This window comes from Colletes latitarsis, chromosome 4, assembly GCF_051014445.1.
Source record: "Colletes latitarsis isolate SP2378_abdomen chromosome 4, iyColLati1, whole genome shotgun sequence".
In the NCBI taxonomy this organism is placed as follows: Eukaryota; Metazoa; Arthropoda; class Insecta; order Hymenoptera; family Colletidae; genus Colletes; species Colletes latitarsis.
The window spans coordinates 37,211,766-37,237,466 of record NC_135137.1 but is presented as its reverse complement, the minus strand read 5'-3'; the positions used below and the strand labels follow the sequence as shown (position 1 = coordinate 37,237,466).

Here is a 25,701-nt window from a genome sequence, read left to right as displayed (position 1 = left end):
CGTGAACTCGTCAGACGCGATTCGCCGCAAATTACAAGTTGCGGTGGAGTGTTGGGCAGATATTCGCGACGAAAACAGCCCCAATTTGGTATTCATCCGTCCCAGCCGGTTACACGGAGCCACGAAGGTTGGATCATCATCAGTTCGTCTGAGCTTGCCAGACGCGGGTCCTGATTCTTGTCAAAGAAACCCGTTCGCGATGGGATCGGTGATTGGTAACCGATTCGTAAAGGAACGCGAGTTACGCCGTCTCGTAATTAAGTCGCAGATCCCCGCCCCGATTTGCATGCATACGTAAGCGTCGTGCATGCGTGCGCGCGGGCTGCATAATTTCCGTGTTCGGAAGATTCCCGTCGATACTCGGCGACACGACACCACATACGCTCGATACATATTTCAGATTCGTAAATTAGCTCCGCGTCGCCGATTCGTGCGTTAATTAAAATTCGTTCGCGTGTTTATTAAAACCTCCGAGTGATCCTAGACCTTCCGCGGAGTCGAGTTTTTATTCGACGAATAGAAATTTTTAATTCGTTCGTTAACATTTTTATCAGAATATTTTTAATAACTTGGAAAGCAGCGTGTTTTGGAAAGATTAGTCGTGATGTGAAAGAAGAGCGTTTGGGACAGAGCATTTGAGATTATCGCGTGAATGTGATCGAATGTGTTTTTCGAATGGCTGATGATCGTGTCTAGGGTGAATGAAATAAAATTAAAGAAAATTAACGAGAAAACAGAATATAAGTCGAGGGAACTTTTAGCGAGTTGTAAGTGAGTCTTGAGAGTTACTGTGATTTAGATTTAAATTATTTTGGAGATTCTAGGGGCCAAAATAAGACGAAAATCAGGAATACTAATTGTTTGATGGAGGCTTCGTTAAAAAGTTATTAACGTTTAAAATTTGACACCTTCTCGAATTTTTTTCTCGAAAGTGGGTAGGATTTCGAGGGTATGTCTAATGACCAAAAATTATTGTAATTGACCCCCGCAACCGAAAATAATTTTTCCAGAACGATTTGAAATTTTTTTTTTCCGGAAAAATTTCACACCTTCTCGAATTTTTTTTTCGAAAGTGGGTAGGATTTCGAGGGTATGTCTAATGACCAAAAATTATTGTAATTGACCCCTGCAACTGAAAATAATTTTTCCAGAACGATTTGAAATTTTTTAATTTTGTCGAAAAATTTCACACCTTCTCGAATTTTTTTCTCGAAAGTGGGTAGGATTTCGAGGGTATGTCTAATGACCAAAAATTATTATAATTGACCCCTGCAACCGAAAATAATTTTTCCAGAACGATTTGAAATTTTTTTTTTTTTGCCGAAAAATTTCACACCTCGAATTTTTTTTTCGAAAGCGGGTAGGATTTCGAGGGGATGTCTAATGACCAAAAATTATTGTAATTGACCCCCGCAACCGAAAATAATTTTTCCAGAACGATTTGAAATTTTTTTTTTCGTTGAAAAATTTCAGTAGTCGATTTTTCTTAAAAATTCGTTTTTCATTTTTCATAAATTTGTTTGACACTGCACAGAAAAGTTGTCTAATACTTTTTTGTAGATACTCATGAGCCCTACCTCAGAAAAAAGTTTCATTGAAATATATTCACTATTGTAGGAGTTATGAATATTTGAAAATTGTACCATTTTTATGGGGTTTTTCTCATTTTGCGAGGTCAAGGATCAACTTTTCGAATATTTTTGCAATTTGTACATATTCTCCATCAAAATACGCGTAGTTTGCTTTTTTAAACATTAAAATCGTCCCATCCGTTCGGAAGTTATGACGTTTTAAAGATTCGAAGGAAATTTCAGGGAAACATATCAATGGTATGGTCAGACATTATATTTTCGGTAAGGAATTTTTTTCTCGAAAATGCGTAGGATTTCGGGGGTATGTGTAATGACCAAAAATGATTGTAATCGACCCCCGCATTCGAGAATAATTTTTTTAGAATGATTTGAAATTTTTTTTTTCACCCAAAACTTTCAGCACTTGCTCGAATTTTTTTCTCGAAAGTGGGTAGGATTTCGAAAGTATGTGTATTCACCAAAAATGATTGTAACTGACCCCCGCAACCAAAAATAATTTTTCCAGAACGATTTGAAATTTTTTAATTTAAGTTTTTAAAATCTCCCATTAAAATTTTTCCCAAGGGTAGCCGAACACCCTTTATAATGAACATTACTGTTTTAAAAAGCCTCTATCGTACCTCGATACCCATTCACGAGTGATTTACTGAAAATAATGTCATTCAGAGCAAAGTAACGTGTTAACAAATGTACCTAAGCGACCATCGACGAATTTTCTCGTGGTCTCGTTTGCCTTCCGGTTGGACGACGGTTAATAATAGTATCTCGAGCATGGGGAGGATGTAGTTTCGTCGAAGCATACCGCAATTCTTCTCGAGGAATTACGAAGCTCGTGGATAAGTCGAAAAACGCGGTCGTCCAGGGTCGAAAAATCTGGGAATCGATGGAAGATATCCAATGCATAGAGGTACCCTGGGTCACCGTGGTCTCCGACGTCGGTGAAGGATCGTGGAAATCACGGTGCCTCCAGCGGTGCGGAAAACTCTGGACCATGGAGCCGCGGCACCGTGTTCGCGAGTGGATTCGTCGTAACTTTCGGGGAAACGATATTTTCGAGGGGAGTTCGACTTTTGGCGAATTAATCCGGGATCCTCGAGGCCACGAAATCCTTCGCAAGGGGGATACATTATTCGATCGCGCGGCCAGGTTTAATGGATCGTCCGGAATTTTTCGTCTCGATGAGCTTCGAACGATCCCGGTTGTAATTCCGGCGGAGAGCAATTGAAATTTTCGAGCGGTGTAATTCGTCAGGGCGATCGAAAATTGAAGCTCTGGATTTCCGAGATGGGATTTTACCTAAAATTATTGTAGAAAAAGGTTCGACGCTTCGAACAATTTCGAACGATAATTTTTGCAAATCTGTGATCAGATTTAGCTGTCCGTTTGCAGAGATACGGAGAAAATTCTAATTCCAACGAATCGATTAACAGGGAGATATATTGTCAGAAACAGAAACGAGTCAGCGTCGAAAAAAACAACGTATTTATTTAACAGCAGGCGCGCTCTGTTCCCCTGTCGAGGCCAGAACGCTGGAAAAAATTGTTACGGATGGGAAAGAACGATCCCCTCCGGATCTTATCGGATTATTACGTGGGTCATTCGATAACTAAGGAGATAAACGACTGTTGTTTCAGTACGATTTAACCAACGAGTACCAGAATTTATCTGTATTCCGACGTGATCCCATAATGCACGCTCGCTTCCGTCGCTCTATTAATTTCTTAAACCGACAGCGAGAGATTGAGTTGAAACTTCGATCGGTCCCAACGCCTGTTGGGACTAAATTTAGATACTTCTGCACCTCCAGACGTCGGAGATCTCGTAGAACAGAAGTGGTTATCGTTTTGGGGTCGAGGGATTTCGGTTTGAAGTAGAAAACTGAAGTCGTGTTCGTAATCCGGGGGATCCGCGTCGGGACGCAGATGTCGCGGACGAAGATAAAAATACATTACTGTGTCTGTCTAGCTCGGAGGCACGTTAAAAGACAAAACCTGAAAAGGAGGACGCACGGCGGAGGACTTCTCGAGAGAATCCATACGCCGACTTTATTCGCGAAAGCCACGATGAGCTTACGTTCCGTCGGTTTCTATAGCACTGTACACAAAGACTCTTGTCCTGTTTGTACAGTCTTCCACCCTTCGGGAACTATTTCCTGCGCCAGAAGATCGTCTACCCCCATTCTTTCCCTGCCCTCAGAACCGGGGTGCGCGTGTATGTACGGAGGCAGACTGATTCCGACCGGCCAATAGGTATCCGAAATTAGAAAATACCGGCACGCCCCGGCCGGAAACAATTATTTCGCGCCAAAGTCTCGCGAAGTACGTGCCACGACTCGGAAAAGCACGCTGCGCGCCCCGTTGGACCAAAATACCTCCGTGCACTGGCCGGACGCGGTATTCTTCGCTGTATCTCGCATCCTGGATACCTCAAAGACTGCCCTCGCGGTGCGCCCTGAAATATTTACAAATTCTTTGGCTCCGACTTTTCGAAACTCCACGGGAAACAATACGCCCCCGAGTCCCTGCACTCCATCCTTCCGCCGACCCGACGTTCCTCGCGTGCAAGAGTAACGGGGAGGGTCGAGACTTTAAATTATTGTCGACGATGCCTGGAAACTACCGTTCGACTGATATTTAAGGAAATAATTCATCGTGCAGGCCTCACGGGTGGGCAAAGTTTAAACGTTCATCAATTATGAAACTGAGTATCCCGCAATAAATAGATGGAAATTCAACCCTTAACCTCTTGACGTATAATTTGATTCCAAATAATTTTTTAAACTTGTACTGTTTAATTTTGGTTTAACTTGTTCGTGGAGGGAATGGCCACGAAAATGAATAGGTTTGTTTTACGAATACCTCGTAAATGTAAAACTGTGTTGATTTTAATATACAAGACATTGATTGCTATGTCAGGGGTGACATGATTTTTTACTGAAGATCTGGAACAATTAATTCTCAAGGCCAGAACTCATGATTTTTTACTGAAGATCTGGAACAATTAATTCTCAAGGCCAGAACTCTTGAATTTTAACGACTCTGTAAAAATGAGTTCAATAGCAAATTGTAGGTATGCTAGTTTCCAGTTGTCTGAAAACAAAGTTTCGTTTTCGTGGATAATTTGAGGGGCTTTCCAGTCAACGTATTAAGTGGACTCTCAGTCTCAACAGAATTATTTTACTTAATGTTGATTTTTATCAAATTGTTAAGTGGCAATCAACTTTCCTTTAAAGCATTTAAAAAATAATGAACTAATGAAGGATTACATTTTTTACATATATTATACAATATTAGTTTAAACTTGCGGAAGGACACAGCGGAATCGCCATGAATAAAAATTGCTAAGCGTTTGAGAATTATTTAGAAATTGCTAAATTCGATTCCGACCGTAGTTTGTGCCTGTTTTTATGAGATCTTAGTAAATGGCTTGAGATTAATTATAAAAGAACCGTTTCTTCTCTGTTATCAGCTCAATTATTCGCAGAAAAGTTTCCTGCCGCGGTGGCCAGTCGATTGGACATGGTCGATGGAAACACTCCTGCTTTAAACAGTGATTTAAACGTTTAAATTCAGTGGCCTCTCGGGGCAGTTTAACGGTTTAAAACGCGTAACAAGAGGATAGAGTGGAGCGAGGAGAACCAGTTAATATAAATATGAAAGTATAAGTTATGGATGTATCCAGGTTCCGTAGTATAAGAAAAGTTTAAAAGTGGAAGTTCATTATTAATGTATATTAAAGTTATAAGACAGGGAACTTTTAAAATATGCGGGAAAGATTGATGATCGAGTATGTGAAAATAAAATTCTCCTTCTTTTCTAGAAAGTCGTAACGCTGATTAAAACGTTACTCTTACAAAAGCGCGAGGCTCATTAATAATATATAACGCATATATATTCTGGTTTATATTTTTTCATAGTTCGCTCTCTCCTCGAATCGGGGTCGAAACGTTCGAACATAATACAATTATTTTAATTATTCCAGGGCTCTATCGCCGACCAACGTTCTTAATTACAACCAATAAGACAGTACGCGAGTAATAATTTTTAACAACCAACAAATTTATGGGTCCCAATAAGGAAAAAATTATGATATGCTCTGCAGATTTATGGTTCGATTAAAGAGACAACTCTCTCTCTCAACGCAGAAAGAATAATTATTTTAATTTCGATGTACCCGCGATACTGACTCCGGGTCACTTTTGACCCATTTTTTCGCCCAGATAGCGATTACACTTATCTACATCTTTCTACTGTTATGCAAAAAATTCACTCCGTGACAGATTATTTTCTGGATCAATTATGCAAATAATGATTAAGCTTCTTTCCCCGTTCCGAGGAGCCTGCTTCAGTGTCACGTTCGTTAGCAATTTGTCATCGCGGTATAATAACATAGAATTTAGGTGGAGAAATTACTTTTGAAGTATACGGTAGCATTATCCAGGTCGTAAATGATCCAGGGTCGGCCGTGTCGCCGTTAATCGTTCGACCCAACCGAGAAATGAATTTTTGCTCCCCCGTACGAGTACGAATAAATACCACGGTGTATAACTTATTAATATCCAGAAAATTTATAGGGATCGTGAAACTTCTCTTTCGATTTATCGTAACGGAAATCCCCCCGGTGCCGTGGTAATTGGCGTTTGTCGTATAACGGGTAGAACGGAACGATCTTCCAGCGGATGAATGGAACGGTATCCGTTGGAAAGACGGCGAGCAATTAGCGGAGCAGACCGTACGATTTCAATAAACGGGCAGACAAGGTCCGTGTTCGATGGGGTTAGCGTGAGCAGCCGCGCGCCGGGGGTTCCTCGAAATATATTGGATCCCTGGGCACCCCCGGTTTTAATGGTAATCTTAAATATACGATCTTCATGCAAACTTTTCTTTCTCACGCGGTTACGTAACGGAGACGGGGCGCAAACCCGGCTGGAGAAGGGGGTTGGTTAGGTTTATTTTAATAGTAGCCGCCGCCACGAGTTGGAACTTTCATCGATAACATAGCCCGCTCTCCACCGGACGGTTATAAAGTAGTTAAGTCCAGCTTGTATGATTTATGGTCGACACAGCAAATCTCATTTCGTTTCTCTTTTCTCTTGCTTCCCCGGTCTCTCGCTTATGGTTTCTTTCCAGGCGTCGATGCGCGCGTGCCGTACTCACGGCCGCCGAGCTCCGCTTAATTTCGTAGCGAGGATTGATTATCAATCATTAAACAATTTCGTTCGCGCGCCGGAGGAATCATAGACGAACGCCTGGGACGAAACGAGGCCATTAATCATCGAACGGAGTAAAAATGTTCCACCGCGGCACGCGACCCTCGTCCGCCGCTCCGAATTCGAAAACGGAGCGGAATTTCGCGGTCTGGGTCAGGTCAGATCCTAACCCAAAATGTGTAATACACCTACAAGGCAAGGGTTAGGAGGTCTAGACCTAGAAGGGAAAAAAGTTCGAGGGTTGTAGCAGGTATTCCACAACATATAGTATCCTTAGTCCTTGTCAAGCTGCTGAAATTCTAAGACTGCAACCTTAAAAGTGGATCTCAGGGACCCAGTTGAGGGTGTCTTACTTTCATTCTACAAAGTAATTATAGTTTTTATAACAAGTAGTTTCACATTCGTGTGGTAAAACCCTTTTATCTCTCATCAATAAAAAGATATGATTTTTTGAAGAGAATAAAATTTCTGCGAATATGTTTTATTTTATCTTTTACTGTACAAACTCATCCGACAATTTAACCTGCATCACTTCTAAAAAAAAGATAAATAACCTCCTAAAAATATTTCAGACAAGATTCATCCAATTACACCGTCTCGCTGTTCCTTGAAACTTCCAGAAAACGTAAACAATCAAAATGAAATTGTTTTTTTCCTCGTGTTTGGACGAGAGAAGCACCCTGAAGCCGTCGCAGCTTCAGTCGTTGTTTTTAAAAGCCTCAGCGGCACTTTGCTCGAAAGGGAGTTATTAAAATGATTTTTTCCCCGGAGTTAAACGGCCATTTGTAGCGAATGGCTCTCGCGCGTCGGGTGAATTAGCGCCAAGTGGAAAAAGGACGCAGTGGAATCGGTCGAGCAACTGTCAGACGCACGCTCACGCACCCTACTTTGCATCACGTTTCGTAACGTTACTCGACGAAGACGATCACGTTCACGTGCACGCGGGATCTGCGATTCCGTGGCACGATTATCCCCCTTTTGTCCAATTTTGTCGGACGTAATTAAGATCCTAGGTCAGGCAATACAAACATTTTCGTGTCGCTCGAAAAGGGTCACCGCGATTAATAATTCGCTCCAACGACAACGCCGGCTTCGAATCGCGTGATAAATATTCATTAAAACGCCTACAGTAGTTTCACGCTCTGTTTCTGCCTCTCCCCGCCATTTTGCGCGAACCGAGTGTCCGTCGAAGTCGACGGAACCATTATAACGCGAATTAATTAGCGTTTTCGTTCCTCGAAACCGCGATATTTTTTTTCCCATCGATGGAACATTGTTGTTTTTTTTTTTTTACGTATGGTTGCGTTGCGTATTCCGCCGGAGAAGAAGAGATCTCCCATTAGAGTCGTTCTGGGTCACGCGTTATAGTCAGCCTTTGTAAAGCAAAATTACTCGACGCTGTTCACATTCTACTCGCGCCTAGTACCGCGTTCACCTTAATCTGAAACTGTTCTTCCTTTCTCTTTGTCACACGGCTTTCTAAAAGATTTTCTTTGGCCTTCGAGGTTACACTGGGTTCCAACTGTAGTTTATTTAAGATTAAGATTAAAATTATTACGAATTTATCGAAAATATGCTATTCTAAGCATGTTTGCCATTCGCCCCCCCATCATACTCGTGTATTATATTCATATTCTACACTGTTCCGCCAAAATATCGCGTCCCCAGAAAACGACTCCGCATGCAGGATTCTACATTTCCCTCTATGAATTTTTCGTACCTTGTCCCAGTTTCCACAATCGCTGGTAGCAACGCTGCAAAGAAATTTACATTTGTCTCCGGAATGATGCATTTTCATAGACTAATATTATTCGAGACTTGTTACGTTTTTAATTCGAAATATACATTTGTTCGTCATCCTCCTAATTCTTAAGGGGACCAGCCAGTCAAAAGATCAATTTTTTCTTCGAAAATAGTACTATTCAGAAATCAAATGACAAAGAAGAGAAACCACCGCAAAATAAAAATAATTCATATTTATTCGAGTGCTCGCTACATTCACTCGTTGTTTGACAAGATTTTACAGTAAAAAATTTGTAGAAGGGAAATTATTTAACCGTTTCTTTTTAGTAAACCCTTAGAAAATGGCTTGATACGACTGTTTGGCCCCCTTAAAGCAAGAACACACGAAAGATTCGAGATAGCCCCTTGCACCGGCGTTAAAAAACGGAAACATTTATGGATTTCCTATCCATGGAAATATACAACAGGCGCGCGGACTAGATTACTAGGTTTTTTATTTGCCCTGTATTTTACATCGCTTCTCCGGAGTTTTGTTTCGCCCGCCTTCCCCCTCCCGCCACTGTTCCCGTTCGTTAGGGGAACTTTTTTCCGGGATTCGACGCTCCGCGCAGCGTTTCGACGTCTCGCCCTCATGATTTATTCATAAACGCTCCCGAACATCTCGGGAGGTTACGCGATACGTTAAATATTTGCAAATATTCGTCGTAACGGTTGTCCGGGGGGGTTGGGAGGTTTTCTTTTTTTCTCTCTCTTCCTTCGAGCCCGGCGCGGTGCATCCGGTTCGCGTTTGTTACGCGGCCATTCAGAAACGCAAATTATCCCTGCCTCCCTGTACCCCGGGGAACATCAAAGTCGCCTCAAAGCACGAGAAGGGTGGGTTTCGAGGGACGAGAGAGACGTCTACGAGGATCAATTAAATATTCAACGACATCGTACTCGAGTCTCGCGACCCAGAAACGTGCAATTGACGTAGCTGCGGCGCGACCGGATGCCGTGGAACAACTTATTGTAGTTTCCTCTTAAAACCGAGACACACCGGTAACCCAGTCGCGGCAGCCGGCGCGAAGAGTGGCTTTAAAGCTTCTTTTCGTCGCGGAATCGTCGCCCCGCGGCGACGGGGGCCTATTTTTTAATTACCCTTCGCGACGCCGCGAAGAAATGCGCAACGAGGGGACGACGAGAACGGTACGAGGCGGAACGGGGGGGGTAGATAAACGGACGGGAGAAACGCCGTGACGTAATCTTCCGAAAGTCCACGAATTACGTTTTTTAATTCCCGCAGTCTCCCGTCCGATTACGTCGGGAGATACTGTCGCGCGTATCTGCTTTAATTTTTATTCGCGTTTCCCGGGCGTTCCTCTCTTAACGTGCTCGCGAAAACAAGCATTATTTCATGGCCAGTCTTCCTCCGTTGCTCTCCACCCCCTCACCGGAAGTGGGTGGGGTTGCTTCTCGTTTTTTTTCGGCGCGAACGACGGTTCGGGATTGCGCGCCGGGGCACTTCAAAGCGGAAATCTGGAGCACAAAAGGCGGGGAAAAATGTTGCACGGACGCGGAATGCCTCGGACTTTATTCCGTGAATTATGAAAAGTTGAAGAAAAATGCGTGTTTCGCGCTACGGCTGCGACTCGAGCAAATCCACCGCTTGAAAACGTTATGCTTTCTTCCCCGGCACGACGCTCTCCGGTAAATTATTTTACATTCCGCCACTGATTACCGTCTATTACTTCTGTTTGAAATACCGCAACGACCCCGACGCTGTGATACGCTACGTTGAAACGACTCAGACGCGAGTAATATCGCTTGGATTAAGATCGAGAGCGCCCTTTGACCCGCGCCTCTTCGTTGTATTATACCATTCTATACGCGATGTACCTTATGTATTATGGTTTTGTTATTTATATGTTATGTATCCAATAAAAAGTAGTAAAGGTGATGGAGACCTTTTTATTTTGCTTTCTTCGCTGCCGAAATTTAATCGGAAATATAGAATAAATTCTTCTCATGGGTGACTTCGTTTATGAAGAAAATCGATTATAGAAGTTTGTCGAGTACAACTTGTACGTACCTTCTATCAGGGTGGAGACGTTTAGGAAATCGTTCAATGTAATATTTACTTGTGGTAGAAGCACTACCGTCGAAAGCTTCTAATGCAAGCTACATATTAGTATACCTATTGCTATACCTTGTCGTTTTTAGAACTCGATATAAAGTGTATCACAACATTTGGAAGCGAAAAACACTCTCGTTTCGACAGAAAACTGAACTTGGATCCAATTTTTCGTCAAATAACGAGGGACCACTGTACAGGAATTGTAACTCAAACTCTGGACAAAATTGTTTCATGTACATCGGTTCTCATACTTGTGTTTCTCTCTCAATATGGTGTAGAAAGGTCGTAATTAAGTAACAATTGAACTCAGACCCGATTTTTCGTCATATAACGAGGGACTACTGTACAGGAATTGTAACTCAAACTCTGGACAAAATTGTTTCATATACATCAGTTCTCATACTTGTGTTTCTGTCTTTATAAGGTGTAGAAAGGTCGTAATTAAGTAAAAATTGAACTCAGACCCGATTTTTCGTCATATAACGAGGGACTACTGTACAGGAATTGTAACTCAAACTCTGAACAAAATTGTTTCATGTACATCGGTTCTCATACTTGTGTTTCTCTCTCAATAAGGTGTAGAAAGGTCGTAATTAAGTAAAAATTGAACTCAGACCCGATTTTTCGTCATATAACGAGGGACTACTGTACAGGAATTGTAACTCAAACTCTGGACAAAATTGTTTCATGTAAATCTGTTCTCATACTTGTATTTCTCTCTTTATATGGTGTAGAAAGGTCGTAATTAAGTAAAAATTGAACTCAGACCCGATTTTTCGTCATATAACGAGGGACTACTGTACAGGAATTGTAACTCAAACTCTGGACAAAATTGTTTCATGTAAATCTGTTCTCATACTTGTGTTTCTCTCTTTATATGGTGTAGAAAGGTCGTAATTAAGTAAAAACTGAACTCAGACCCGATTTTTCGTCATATAACGAGGGACTACTGTACAGGAATTGAAACTCAAACTCTGGACAAAATTGTTTCATGTACATCGGTTCTCATACTTGTGTTTCTGTCTTTATATGGTGTAGAAAGGTAAAAACTTAACTCAGACCTGATTTTTCGTCATATAACGAGGGAGTACTGCACTGCAATTGTCTCCCAAGCTCTGTACGATATTATTTCACGTAGATCGATATTTATACTCATGTTTCTCTTTCTACAAGATGCACAAAGGTCCTAATTGAATAAAGATCAAATAAACCCGAGCGAAATCGTTGCAATTAACATTGTTGAGAGTCCGATCTCTGTCAAATGGAGGAAACTTCGCAAACGAATACCTATCGATGATCCCCCAGGGGGATGTTAGATAAATCTACATGAAAATGTCCCTGTCCCCCCTCAGAGATTGTAAACAGTATAATAATGACCGTTCTTATTACCATCCGTGCCGGACGGGAGCCTCGCGAAAACTTGTCAGGATTTCTCGCAGTCGTGGAGTAGTCCAATTAGCAATGCTAACGAAAGTTGGCGAAATAATGAACGCCCGGAATCCGTATCGGATTAAGCGCAGTCGTATTCGTTGACGCGTTACGAGTGTCAGCGCTGCTGTGGAGGCGTTCAACCCCCCCTGGATGGAACAAGAAATTAATAGTAACGATTGATAAGCAAAATTGCTCGCTGTATTAGCTGCTTTAAAGAAGAGTGGGCTGACCAAGAACGTCCTCGACCTACTTAACCTCCTCTCAGTGGAATGAAATAATCGTGAAATTGAAACACGACGATCGGGGGGTGGTTCGAAAGTTGGATTCGGTCGCGTTATCCGTTTCGATCAGTTTTCTTTGGCGGTTTCCGTCGTGCTTCGTCGTTTTATGGTACCACGGGCGTCATAATATCCGGCCGCAGGCCTCGTCGGAAAAACAAAGTCTCGGCAATGCCGTTGAGTGCTCGCGAACGACGCCATTGTTCTCATAAATAAATACCGTATGGATATAATAGAAGTGGCCGGGCTTGTTTCGCATAAATAAATAGCGTACAATAGAAGTGCCTAGCCATCTTCGATAATGGAAGCTCTTTATCTCGCGTCTACTCGAACTTCTTGTCATCGGGCCAGTCCTTTCACCGGGACCCACCAGTTTTTGTTCTTCCGCCCTTTTTGCCAGCCGACGGCTCGAGGGGACGTGTTAATCTATTACGCCGCGGCAGGATTAGACGCGCCATCCATTCGCTTCATGTTATCCTGTCTTTTTCAATCGCCGGGAAAAACAATCGAGCCGAGCCCCATCCGGAAACCGCAAATTAAGATCGAACTACGACCCGTCGCTCGCCTTGTAAACCCGTCGAGACGTCGATTCTTTCATCCACCCCAACGAGACCCCATCCCGCGTTACACGCTGATTTTTTTCCTGACATTCTACACGAAACAATCACTCTACAGTTTTTTTTTTTTATATTTTCACGCTAACATTTCTTTCATTTCCTTTCCATCCAAATTTACTTCCCTCGACGTCTCAACTTGGGAATTAATTTCTTTAGTTTCCATATATGGGGTGGCGAAATGTCAAGTGAATGAATAACCTAGAGCGTATTAAAAACTGCAACACAGCCAAACGTGACTCGAGTTGAACCTGAATGAAAATTTCTGTGTCATAATTCGATTCGAGACCAAATCTAAGGGTCTGTTTTCACGTTCGCGAGCTTCTGGGTGGACTTCTATTCAGATATCGCGCGTGTACCCCAAGAAACAGTTTCACCTGAGCTTCGATTCGAAGTCCCGGGGAGCAACGAACGGGGATTATCCGAATAATTCACCCGGGGAAAGCAGTTTTAGCCAGAGAAAATACCTAGATAAAGATTTATTCCAAGTTATTCGAGCAATGACCAACTCCTGTCACGGATAAGCCGTGTTCTCGTGGAGACGTCGCCGTCGACGAGCACCGCCTCCGTTCGTCGGCTGTTCGAGAGTCTCCGTCGAGCCAACAAACCGTGTTTTCACGGTCCACTCGTCCGTGCGAACCTGATTATCGATACTCCGATTATTCCACTTACCGATTTAACGATGTTATTGTTTGATCAATCGTTGTTTGAACAGCGACGACGCCACCCTGAAATCGGTCGTTCGCGGGCAGCGTTCGTGATCCTTCGTCCTTCACCTACTTCGTCCACAGCGCGGTTCGTTATCGAGCTCGTTAAATAATCTCGAAAACCTCTGAACCCCCGCGATCGATCGTGTCGCGAGTGGTCGCGACGCTGGAAAAATCACGCGAAACGAGTACGTAGGATTTGTTTGTTTTTCGCGGGGAATCGTTCAAGTTTTACCAAACGAAACCCTTTCTATCTTCTACCCTTCGAGGGCCCAGTTGTACGAATGCTTTTATACAGACGGATAGTGCGTTTCTGGGATTCGAAAGATCGCGATCGAATGTAAAATCTGTTACGGACGCGTTTTGTAAATCGCGATAACGTCGACTAGTGAGCCTTTCTTTCATGGTCGTTGAATATCGTCGGAGAAGCGTGGTCGTGAAATGCACATCGTAAAAACTCGTATTACGCTCTCTGTAATAATATATTATGCATACAGCGGACGCGTACTCAAGGGGAAATGAAAGTAATGAAAAGTACAGATTTCAAGAAGTGGAAGATTTTTTACGGCCGTGTATAAACTTTATAACCGACGATGGCGGATAAAAAACACGGTATTGTAACGGGAAATACAGAAACGAACCGGATACTCCAAGGTCTCGTACGTTACACGCTGTCACGTTTATAAGTTTCCAAGGTCTCGTTACATAGCGCTTAACAGACTACGATACTCATTATCGCGTTGTAATTACGCATAGTTCTTGTGGAGCTCGCGCGACCCGTAAAATTATTCGAACACATGCACGTTATTCTATTTAATAATTTTTGTTTTGCTCGGGGCATTTAATTACTCCGCTTCTTGATATTTATGGGAGCCCGTTTATCGAAAGTAAGTAAAACATTTTGTTTGCAAAGCCCTGTTTGCGCTGATTACGAAAAACACATCTACCATTTATTCGCGTTTTCATCGTTCCGTCGAATCAGCCACCGCCACCGTCCAACGTAAATTGTAATTATGTATCTCTGTATTAACTTCTTTTCAAATTGGATTACACCCACGCGACCACGCGTGCTAAATTCATTTTCATCGGGAATAACGACGCGGCTTCGAAACTTCCTATTGATTGTACGAGTGAACGTAAATGTAAACAAATTACTGGAACTTCCATCCCCGTCTAAAACCGGGTACGATTCGCGACAAAGTGGTTGTTAAAAACTGACGTTTTAAAGGAAGAGTGATTGCAAGTTAAATGGTTTCCTTTTCGTCGGCCTTACGACCGTTTATGACAAAAACGTAAATAATTTGAGGGTCCTCTTTCCCCCCTGCGATCGATCGTAGCAACACTCGGACCATAAAGAGCGAAGATTAAACGTAGGCTCAGACAGCGAACTTTCAAACTCAGATCCACTCGACGGTACTCGAGACAAAGAAGAATCTCCGCGTTCGAGTGGCATCGTTCCGCCAGTTTCCATCAACCTCCGATTATTATGATTCGATAAGAAGCTTAGGCGAGCGCGGCAGGGCGGGGGCGGAGGGTCATTGTGGGCAGACGTCGCGTTGTTGTAACGAGGAGATTGTAACGACGTTGTGGGTCGAAACGCAGGATACGGGACGTCCTATGGCTTTCCCTTCAACCCTGGACGTGTAATTAATCGAAGATTAATCGAATTACCGCGTATTGCCTGCGGCGTCGGTGGCTCGGCTCGGTCACGCGATCGAAACGTCAATCGCAGAAAGGACATCGAGCTGCCCAGATCGCTGTTAATCGGTCCGCTTTGTATATCGATACACGTCGATTACAACACCCCGACGACGACGCGAACTTACCCCTCAGGAGCAACCATTACGTTTCTCGAAGACTCGACCCTTTAACCCCTTGACTTACGACTCAATTCCAAACGATTTTTCAAACGTACACTATTTAATTTTATTTAAATTTGTTTGTTTTAAAATGTCAAATTTTCCACGCTAAACGAGACAACGAACTCCCTCGTTACAAACACGAATAGCCAATTATAAAACATGGAAAATCTATTTTAAAAATTGTTTCGTTCTCGAAGACTCTATCCTTTAACCCCTTGACTTACGACTCAATTCCAAATGGCTTTTCAAACGTACACTATTTAATTTTATTTAAATTTGTTTGTTTTAAAATGTCAAATTTTCCACGCTAAACGAGACAACGAACTCCCTCGTTACAAACACGAATAGCCAATTATAAAACATGGAAAATCTATTTTAAAAACTGTTTCGTTCTCGAAAACTCGATCCTTTAACCTCTTGACTTACGACTCATTTCCAAACGATTTTTCAAACGTACACTATTTAATTTTATTTAAATTTGTTTGTTTTAAAATGTCAAATTTTCCACGCTAAACAAGACAACGAACTCCCCCGTTACAAACACGAATAGCCAATTATAAAACATGGAAAATCTATTTTAAAAACTGTTTCGTTCTCGAAGACTCGATCCTTTAACCCCTTGACCTACAATTCAATTCCAAATGATTTTTCAAACGTACACTATTTAATTTTATTTAAATTTGTTTGATTTAAAATGTCAAATTTTCCACGCTAAACGAGACAACGAACTCCCCCGTTACAAACACGAATAGCCAATTATAAAACATGGAAAATCTATTTTAAAAACTGTTTCGTTCTCAAAGACTCGATCCTTTAACCCCTTGACTTACGACTCAATTCCAAACGATTTTTCAAACGTACACTATTTAATTTTATTTAAATTTCTTTGTTTTAAAATGTCAAATTTTCCACGCTAAACGAGACAACGAACTCCCTCGTTACAAACACGAATAGCCAATTATAAAACATGGAAAATCTATTTTAAAAACTGTTTCGTTCTCGAAGACTCGACCCTTTAACCCCTTGACTTACGACTCAATTCCAAATGATTTTTCAAACGTACACTATTTAATTTTGTTTAAATTTGTTCGTACAAGGAATGGGGCACGAAAAAGAATAGACTCGTTTTACGAATACCTCGTGTACGTAAAAACGTGTTGATTTTAATTTATAAAGCTTGATGACGAGTGAGTGGCCACGTAATTGTGAAAACTGTGACGAGTCAGACACGCCATTGTACGGCAAGGGGTTAAAAAATACATTTTCGAATCCCATCAGCCGCAATTGCACGCTAGAATGGACAAATCGGTAGAACGATGACATAAAATAATTTTAAAACGCTCCACGACGAATAATCAGTGTCCAAATAAGCGCGCTTTTCGCTGTAACGAAAGTATTTCGAAAATCCGTAACGCGTTCGAATACTTTCGCGAGCATAAATGGGCGGTCTGGATCGTAATGGAATAACGATGCTCACGGTATGGTAATGGAGCGTACGTGTGCACGCGTTAATACAAATGGCCAGAGCGGGGGAGGGGCGTTGTAACGAGCGGGGGCGCACGCGTGGCGAAATAACCCCGGGACGAGCGATAATTTTATTTCGCGCAGAAGTATTTCATGTTTCCGTCGCGGGATAGCAGTGGGAGGGGGTGGGATGTAGGGAGGATAAGGAAGAGCGCGTATCCAACGGGCTACAACACGGTCCTCTATCTTGTTTCGCAGGGGGCGGCGCGTTAAATTTTCATCCCGCTAAAAGAATTACTCGTCGACGAGACGTTGCTCTGTTTCTATTCAGCCACCGCGCGTTTATTAAAATCACGGAAAGACGGTGTAATTATCTCGAGACAGCTTCCTCCGGGCTGCGCAAAAACGGGCCCGTGGGATACGTCTCCGGCTCTTCCCGTTTCCCTCTGTTTCTGGACACGTACGTGGAGGGTGTGATACGCGGAAACCGCTCCAGGGATAGATTCCAGTATTTAAGGGGATTACGCCGCTACGGAGGCTAGGAAGAAGACAAAGCTTGTCATCCTTTCTGTCCGGGAAATGGGAAACGACATAATTCGAATTATTAATCGAGCCAGTTTTCTATTCGTATTGTTGGTGTTCGAATTACAGTTCGTTGGGACTTTGCGTGGACCATTTAACATTTTGACTGCCGCGTCGCCCATACTCGGGCGACAGGATTTTCCATTGTGAAACTAGAAGAATTCATTCTGAAGCTCAGATGTCGAGGGAATTACATTTGGATAGAATTTGTGCAGTTTACGATGGTTTTCACCTGGCAGTGAACGTGTTAACTCTCTCGCGATCTTTTAATTTGACTAGAGTCTTTTTTAAAACAGTCTTTGATATCCAATCGGTTACAAATTCTATATAGCTCTTTTCTTTAAAAAGATTCGTGTATCGCTGCTTCAGAGGCTCGCTGGATCGTTAAAAAGACTATTTTACGCGTCGTTTCTAGTCCCGCCACGACTCTATTCACTGTCTGCGCTATGAATAGTTGCATGTACGCTCTCTTATCTTGTTTGCGTTTGATGAGACGTCTCTGGAGGCCCGTGAGTGCTGTTCGTGTCTTCCAAATTTCAAGCCGTTGTGACAATTATAAGCGTCGCCCAAAATAAGCAGTGTCACGCGAGAACGTTTCCGTCTAACGAGTAAAGCTCGAATAAAAAAGACATTGCAGGTTCGTTGTCACGACACGACATACTTATCGTTATTAATTAAATTTTAGTATTTTAAACTTTCGTTCGTATTACGACTTACAAGCAAAGTTCAATGGCCCGAAAATTTCATTTTTGTTTAACTGCGCAAATTTGGTAAAGAGATTGTTCATAACAGGCGTTGTTTGCACGAATATGTTTCCCAAATTAGAAGTTTAATATTGCATACGGGACAAATTGCACGAATACGTAATTGTTCCGCAAACTTGGAAAAATATGAACGTTCTTCCATGAATAATTTCGTGACTTCGAAAGAAACATTAGCTACGGACGTGTTCGAAAATACGCGTAATTCTGCGACTCGCCTATAGTCGTCTATTAGCGTACTATACGTCGACGCGTGTGCGGAATCAAAACAAGATTTATGCATTTTGTCTATCGAATTGCTAGCTATGCACTCCCGTCCAACGTGCACACGGTGGCGAACTCGGTTCTCGCAATATTTATAACTTTCTACGCCCGGTTTTAATGCCCATAGACGTCATAATATGCAGTAATGAGATGCTACGTCGTTAAAAGTACACGTGCTGCGATTTGTATCAATTTCAACGAGTTTTACAACACTCGAAAGCGTTTTCAGCGATCTCGTGTACGCGAGGGAGTTGTAACTTTCATCATTGTTTCGATCGTATAAACCGACCCCCCAAAACAAAGACTTTTTATCCGTGCATTCGACTAATATTTCAGGGATATTCGAATTCGAAAAATACTTGCTTCGAGGCCGGTGGAAGAGGTTTGGGACCAGATAATGCATTTTTGTGGGCGTTCACGGAACGTACGCTCGATATCTCGTTTACAGCCTTGTTGACTGTTCTCTAAACATATACCTCGCAGCGTTCTATGAATCATTTCAGTTTGTTCTCTCGATAAGAACAGTGCATGCTGGAAATTTACAATTACATAACGTAACGACAACCCGCGGTATTTCGGGCTGTACGTTCAGATTTCGAGTAATTCGGAGATCCGAATCCGATAAGTACGACTGGAAAAACGTGAAACTTTCCCGATACTGTTATTTCTTCAAACAAATTCCGATCGACCCATTGTCCCGAAGTGGCGACGCCAACTTTTTGATGAGCTTTTGCACAACTTCTGCAGTATGGCTCGACCGATCGAGCGAGCGTAGATTGGGTCAGGCGTGCACACACACGGAACCATGTGTGCACAGTCGTACTCCGATTCAACTTACATCGTTTTGCACTTATGTCCTCTCTAATAGCGATAGGATGGCTGTTGCTTTAAAAAATCTGGTTCGTAGAGCGTGTACAATTATAAAGTTTCGCTTCTTTAGTTGTTTTTAACAATGGTAAACCTTCGATACGATATTCTTGTACACTATACTATGGACTGAAAATGACTACAAAGACTATATATTTAAAAAGTGTCCCATAGTAAAACTAATAATTTCAACAGTACCTCATGAACTATTACTATGTTCTTCGATCGTGCAAAAGTTCAGTGTGTCGTTGTAAGATTAAGGGATGAATCCTCGATCCCACAGATTGTGTTGCACCCTGTACTGGCGTTCAGGGGTAATGCGGCAGGAATCATTTCCCCCGCGAACGACGCGTCGCGCCGTCGCTAATAGACAATTCCCGATTTTGTTCTCCCTTTTTTTTCGAGCCAGAGGGGGTGGCTAGGCGGAACGTGTCCGACTCTTTTCGGCAAGGAAATTTATACCCCGCGAGTTCACGATATCGATCCGCGCGGCGAAAGGTCAGAAGGCAGCGGCTGCTGAAAGGTCGTCGGCTATCGTCGGCTATCGTCGGTTATCGTCCGGTGTCGTCCGATGTTGTCCGGTATCGTCGGGTGTCGTCGGCTATCGTCGCGTGTCGTCGTCGTCGTAACAACATTAGCTTAATATTACACTTATCGTGAATGTTGCGCTCTGGAAATATTTGCAATTTAGTTTCGATGATGCGAAGTGTATCAGTTAAAATAAAAGAGTAGACACGAACGCGAAGAACATTCGGAAAATTCTCGACAGAAACGCGTGCATGTAAAATTCAGCTGTTTCCAGCGCGCCCGTCACCTGCGAACCAAACTACTTTTGTCTTATGCATTATTTGAGACGAAGTTAAATGGGAAATTTACTTAACATGATAATCTCGAGTAGTTCTGCATCTTTAAACGACTAGCTTCCGCGTTACGGAAAAATGTCAAATTTTCCACCCTAAACGAGGCAACGAGCTCCCTCGTTACAGACACGAATAACCAAGGCAGCAACGATTAGACGATTATAAAACATGGAAAATCTATTCTAAAAATTGTTCCATATCAATTTAATTCGATCGAGTAAATTCCTGGGTGTTACAACGTAATAAGTGAATTTTTTAATAATGTTATGTACGTTAGATATTAATATAATATCCTAATATAGTGTATTAGGGACATTACAAAGTAACAAGTACCGTATTGAATATTTCTACTATGCCAGAATTTGAAAAAATATCTAAACAGGGAAAACTAGTATAGCAGCGAACGTATTAATATTAAAAATGGCTAACGATCGCGGAGTGCTTGAAATTTTTCCACAGTTCCGTTCGTTCTGCTGCGGCGGGAAGGGTTGTCGGCTGACAAACCCTCCGCGTGCGCGCACGCACGCACCCACACTCGCACGCACACACAGAGACACACATAGATATGGTGTGGCGCGAGGGTGTCGCCGTCTGTCACGGATATTTTGATTCTCGTAATGAGACAGGCTCAGTGATTAACGCGAAAGCTCGAGTATTCCGCTCCGGAGGGCGTCGAGCTTGCCACTCTTCGACGCTTTTTCCCCGCGCGTTTCGCGCCAGACGACGCCGACGTTTAAATATAAATTAACCGATCGATTGCGCCGCCACCCCCCGCGAACCTGTGCCACGCAAAGAAATTCGCGAAAAATTCGCGTCCACGCCTCGATTCGTCCAACGTTTCGTGCATCGGTACGGGTCACCCTTGACCCATTATACTCGTACGATTTTTCAAAATTCTAAACTGGCGATTGTGCTTGTAAAATTTTTTAATGTCACTTATCTTCAGTTTCGATGGATATTTTTAATTAGTAATAATGTTTACATATGTTTGACTTACGACTTAATTCCAAATGATTTTTCAAACATTTACTATTTGATTTTGTTTAAATTTGGTACAAGGAATGGGACACGAAAAAAATAGATTCGTTTTACGAATACCTTGTCAGTATAAAAATGTTGATTTTAATATATAAGATTTTATGATGAGTGAGTGGCCTCATCAGGAACCTGTGACGAGCCAGACGCGTCGTTGTATGGCGAGGGGTTAAATCTAACTCTGAACAGTATGAAACAACTGAAACTAAATACGAGATTAAACCGAACGAAATTAAACTAAACTGGAATGAAAGTAGCGGCGATAGTACGAGAACAGCGGTACGGTAATAGGCGGTTTCATAAATGTTATATATAGTAATTAGAGGTAGGAAAGAGGGATATGCAGCATGCATAGTCAGATTTCTAATGTCTGCAGGGGAATCGTAGTAGCGAGTTGCGGGGTAAAACTCTCGCCCGAACCTCTCCACCGTGAAATCTGACGATCCTAATTTGATTGCAAGAAGAGAATGGTACGCAGGAAATTGCACAGAATGTCGAGATTATGAAACGTGTAAAAGAATAAGTAGATAGTAAATGGTATTATTTGCTCGAAGTTACGATGGAACCTCGATTATTGCATGAAAATCTTGTTTATTGTATATGGTATCGATGAGTGGTCTCGTGCTACGCTATAAGTTAGGGACTATTCGAGGCTTCGTTAAATTGCAATAATTATCAGCCTCGATTATCAACAATAAGGTCTCACTTTTCTCTGTGGTACCACACATATTTGAAGCTTTGAAATTGGCAATATCTTCTGGTACCCAGGAAGTTTCACAGAGTGTCGAGTTTAAAAGAATAAGAAGATACATAGTAAATAGAATTGTGTGCTCGAAATTAGAATAGAACCTCGATTATACTCGACTCGTGCTATGCTATAAATTAGGGACTGTTTGAGGCTACTTTTCGTTAAATTGCAATAATTATCAGCCTCGATTATCTACAATGAGGTCTCACTTTTCTCTGTGGTACCACACATATTCGGAGCTTTGGAATTGGCAGTATTTTCTGGTACGCGGAGATTTCAACAATTCGCGAGTTATTTACGGGCGGAATTTCAGGGACATTCGCGAGTCATCGACGCGTGGAGGACAATCAAACAGCGGTGGAAACGGTCGATCGTGGCCGAATGTGGACCGTCTCCGCACACACGCCTTTAAGTGGCCGACCAGCGTCCTCTCCTCGGAACGATCATTCCATCGCGGCTCAAATATTGAATTTACATGGTCGTCTCGTTTCTGCATTGCAGATGTATGTGCTCCAGGGGGGTGTTTGGGGGGGAGGGATGTGAACGGCGCGACGTACATATGTAAACGCGTATGTAGGCACACGCCATTCGTATGTAAAGACGTACGCGCGCTGGCGATGTTAGCGAACACCGTCGAGCGTTTATTGCCTCCTCGCGACGAGACCGCGGTCCCGTTGTATCAACTTGTGTCCAATGAAATCTGATTCGCGGAACGAATTCCCCGCCGTTGTACGATTTAATTCCGTTGCAAAGCGCCCTCGACGAGCCAACGACAACCGCTCCTCGAGCGGCCCTAGCTGTTATATGCACGCCAGAATTGCACCATCGAACGGATCTAATCGGAACCGCGGGGTCATTCCGCGCCAAATCGATCAGGTTTCACGCTCGATGCCCGGGACTTTTGTCGAATTGAAACGCGGACCTTTACCAGCCTCCTATCTTGTTTAAAAAGTCGCGCTAGACGCCTGACTCGAAAGCTCCGCAAACGAACCGCCACCTTTCTCTCTTCAAGGATTTCCAAACTATTTTGTTTACTATCTAATAACACCAAATGATAAAATCACGGATTTAGAATTTTTTCCTTGCCACCTTTCTCTCTCCAAAGATTTCCAAACTATTTTTTTTACTATCTAATAACACCAAATGATAAAATCACAGATTTAGAATTTTTTCCAGCCACCTTTCTCTCTCCAAAGATTTCCAAACTATTTTTTTTACTATCCAATAACACGAAATGATAAAATTGTAGATTTGGAATTTTTTATTATCGAAAAATCTTGAAAATCTCAATCAGTTGCTTCTGCGTTCAATGTTAACCAATTGCAACAGTTTTATCGTAAGAAATGTTTAACATGCCGTTCGCGACGTCGAATTAAAAAATCCCCCAGCGGCGAGGTGGCGTATTTCGAAAACTTTATACGCGCCAGAAATAGGAACACGGTCGAGATTGACGCTCCGGGACTCGAATACGAATGTTTCTTCTCCTTTTGAGCCACACTGTCGAAAATATTTCATCTTCCGCGCGTCTCGTATTCGAAAATATCTCTTGCAATAACACGTAAGAGAGTTAGAGGCGGGGCGAGGGGGTATCCGGTGGCAGCGCGGGGTAACTCGATTGGTTAGAGCAATCGTCTGGCAAACGAAAGATCGAGATTCGAATCCCTGCTCAGGAAATTAAGCGTCGATCGACCTGGCTCCTCTCCTTATCGCGTGGAAGACGACAAAGAGTATCGGAGGCAGTAGTTCCTAGCCGTCTCTATGCAGCCGTCCCAATTATCAGAACGGAAAATCTTGAATAACTCTACGCTTTCTTTCGCCCGTTTTCCCTCCAGTTTCCTTTTATCCTCTGCACTTGGCAAACCCTGCCTCGAGAAAGGGCCGAAAAATGACTTTCTCGCGAAGCTTCACGATCTTCGCCAAAGAAAACCGTTCGCAGAGAAACAGCCGCCATTCTTGACGCTCCAGCTGGATCCAGCGGATACTTAATTACATACGAAATCTGTCAAATAAGTTCCGTGCAAGTTTCGAGTAACTCGCGACAAGTTTCGAGCGACCTACTATTAGTTCGGAGCGACCTACCGTGAGTTTCGAGTGACCCACGGTAAACTAGAAATTGCAAGTGATCCGCGATAAGTTTCGAGCGATCAGCGCGAGTAGTCCCAGGATCGATCGCGACGAGAGTTTCGAATATTATATTTTTCCTTAAGCCTCGATGGTCACGAGCACGACAGTAAAACCTGGTACGTACGTGATCCAAAGTAAAATGGATCAGAGTTAAATCACGCGGCTGGATGCATGGGTTCTTGTCGCCGGTGGACAGCTAACATACTGTCACGGCGCATAACTTCGATGTTGGCCGTGTCCAGCCGGGCTGGTTTGGCCCGATTTCGTGCCTGGACACGACGAAAGGAAAGAATATAGGACGCGGTTGGTAAGCAGGATATGTTTCTCCCTCGAAAGGGACACGTAACGCGCTTAAGCCCCCGCGCCATCGCAAAGAACGAACCGCAGAATTCAACCGGTAACCCGTCTCCCACGGAAAAGGGTCTTGGACCGACCATCTGAATAAAATACGAGTCGCGGTCCTGCGTCCGGATTTAATTCCTCCCACGTTCCTTCCTCGTCGATCGAACGAATCGTGGGGCGAAGGAACGTCGTGGACGTACGCAAAGTAATTTCTACCGAGATCCACCTTAACTCCTCGAACGTAGTCCATTTGCTATATAGAGTGTCCTGTGGAACTCATTCCAGAACTAGATTCCACACACGAAAACAATAAAAAAAGTTCATGTACACAGAGGTCCTATTCGATCTTGTTTTCGAGCTGTAACGAGTCGTATATTTGAAATCCATTGTGCACAAAGTGCCTATTAACCCCTTGCTGTAGAATAACGAGTCTGACTCGTTAGAAATTCTTGAAGCTTCTCTCCATGTGTTCGTAAAATTTAAACAAAAGTAAATAGTATACGCTTGAAAAATTATTTGAAATTAAATCGTACGTCCAGGGAAAGGGGTAAGACAGTCGATGATAAAACGTCTCCAGGTCTGGGTTCGGATGCAAAGAGCTCGTTTCCAACATTTGTTGCGAAGATGAGTTAAAGAAGAAACTCGCCAGAGCTCGAAAACAAGATCGAATAGAACGTATGTTTACATAAACTTTTTTTACAGTTTTCGCGTGTAGAATCTAGTCCTGAAGTTATACTACAGGACACTGTATATTTCGATGGAAAAGATATAAAATAAAGGAAGAGAAAGGGATTACTAATATTATAAAAATTAGTTCTCCGAACGATCGACGCGATCACAAGTGATTTTCAGCTACCTGAGCTAGCTACCTCGGCGCTAGAGCTACCTGAGTACGGCCCTGCCCGTGGAAGCCAAACAGAAAATGCATCCGCATTGGACAAAAACGCGTTCAAACACGCGCGAAGCACAGCCGCGTCTGAATATTTCATAACGCGCCCGTGCGCTTTAACCTCGATCGCGAAACGTCGCGTCTCGTTCTTTTTCTGATATCGATTCATCGCTGGAGGAACAATTTCGCCGGGAGAGAGGAGATCGAACAAACATC

At 42.8% G+C, this 25,701-nt stretch overlaps 1 protein-coding gene and 1 long non-coding RNA gene across 4 annotated transcripts in view; one reads left to right on the top strand and one right to left on the bottom strand.

Annotated features, from left to right (window-relative positions):
* LOC143341392 (irregular chiasm C-roughest protein) overlaps positions 1-25,701 on the top strand; it is a 251,312-nt gene that overhangs the window by 144,655 nt on the left and 80,956 nt on the right. The gene's annotated exons all lie outside the window — the stretch shown is intronic.
* Positions 8,437-25,701, bottom strand: part of LOC143341399 (uncharacterized) — a 96,968-nt gene continuing 79,703 nt past the window's right edge. For both annotated transcript variants that reach the window (XR_013079588.1, XR_013079589.1), the window contains one exon: positions 8,437-8,555. This is a non-coding gene — a long non-coding RNA (uncharacterized LOC143341399). The remainder of the gene's footprint in view (positions 8,556-25,701) is intronic.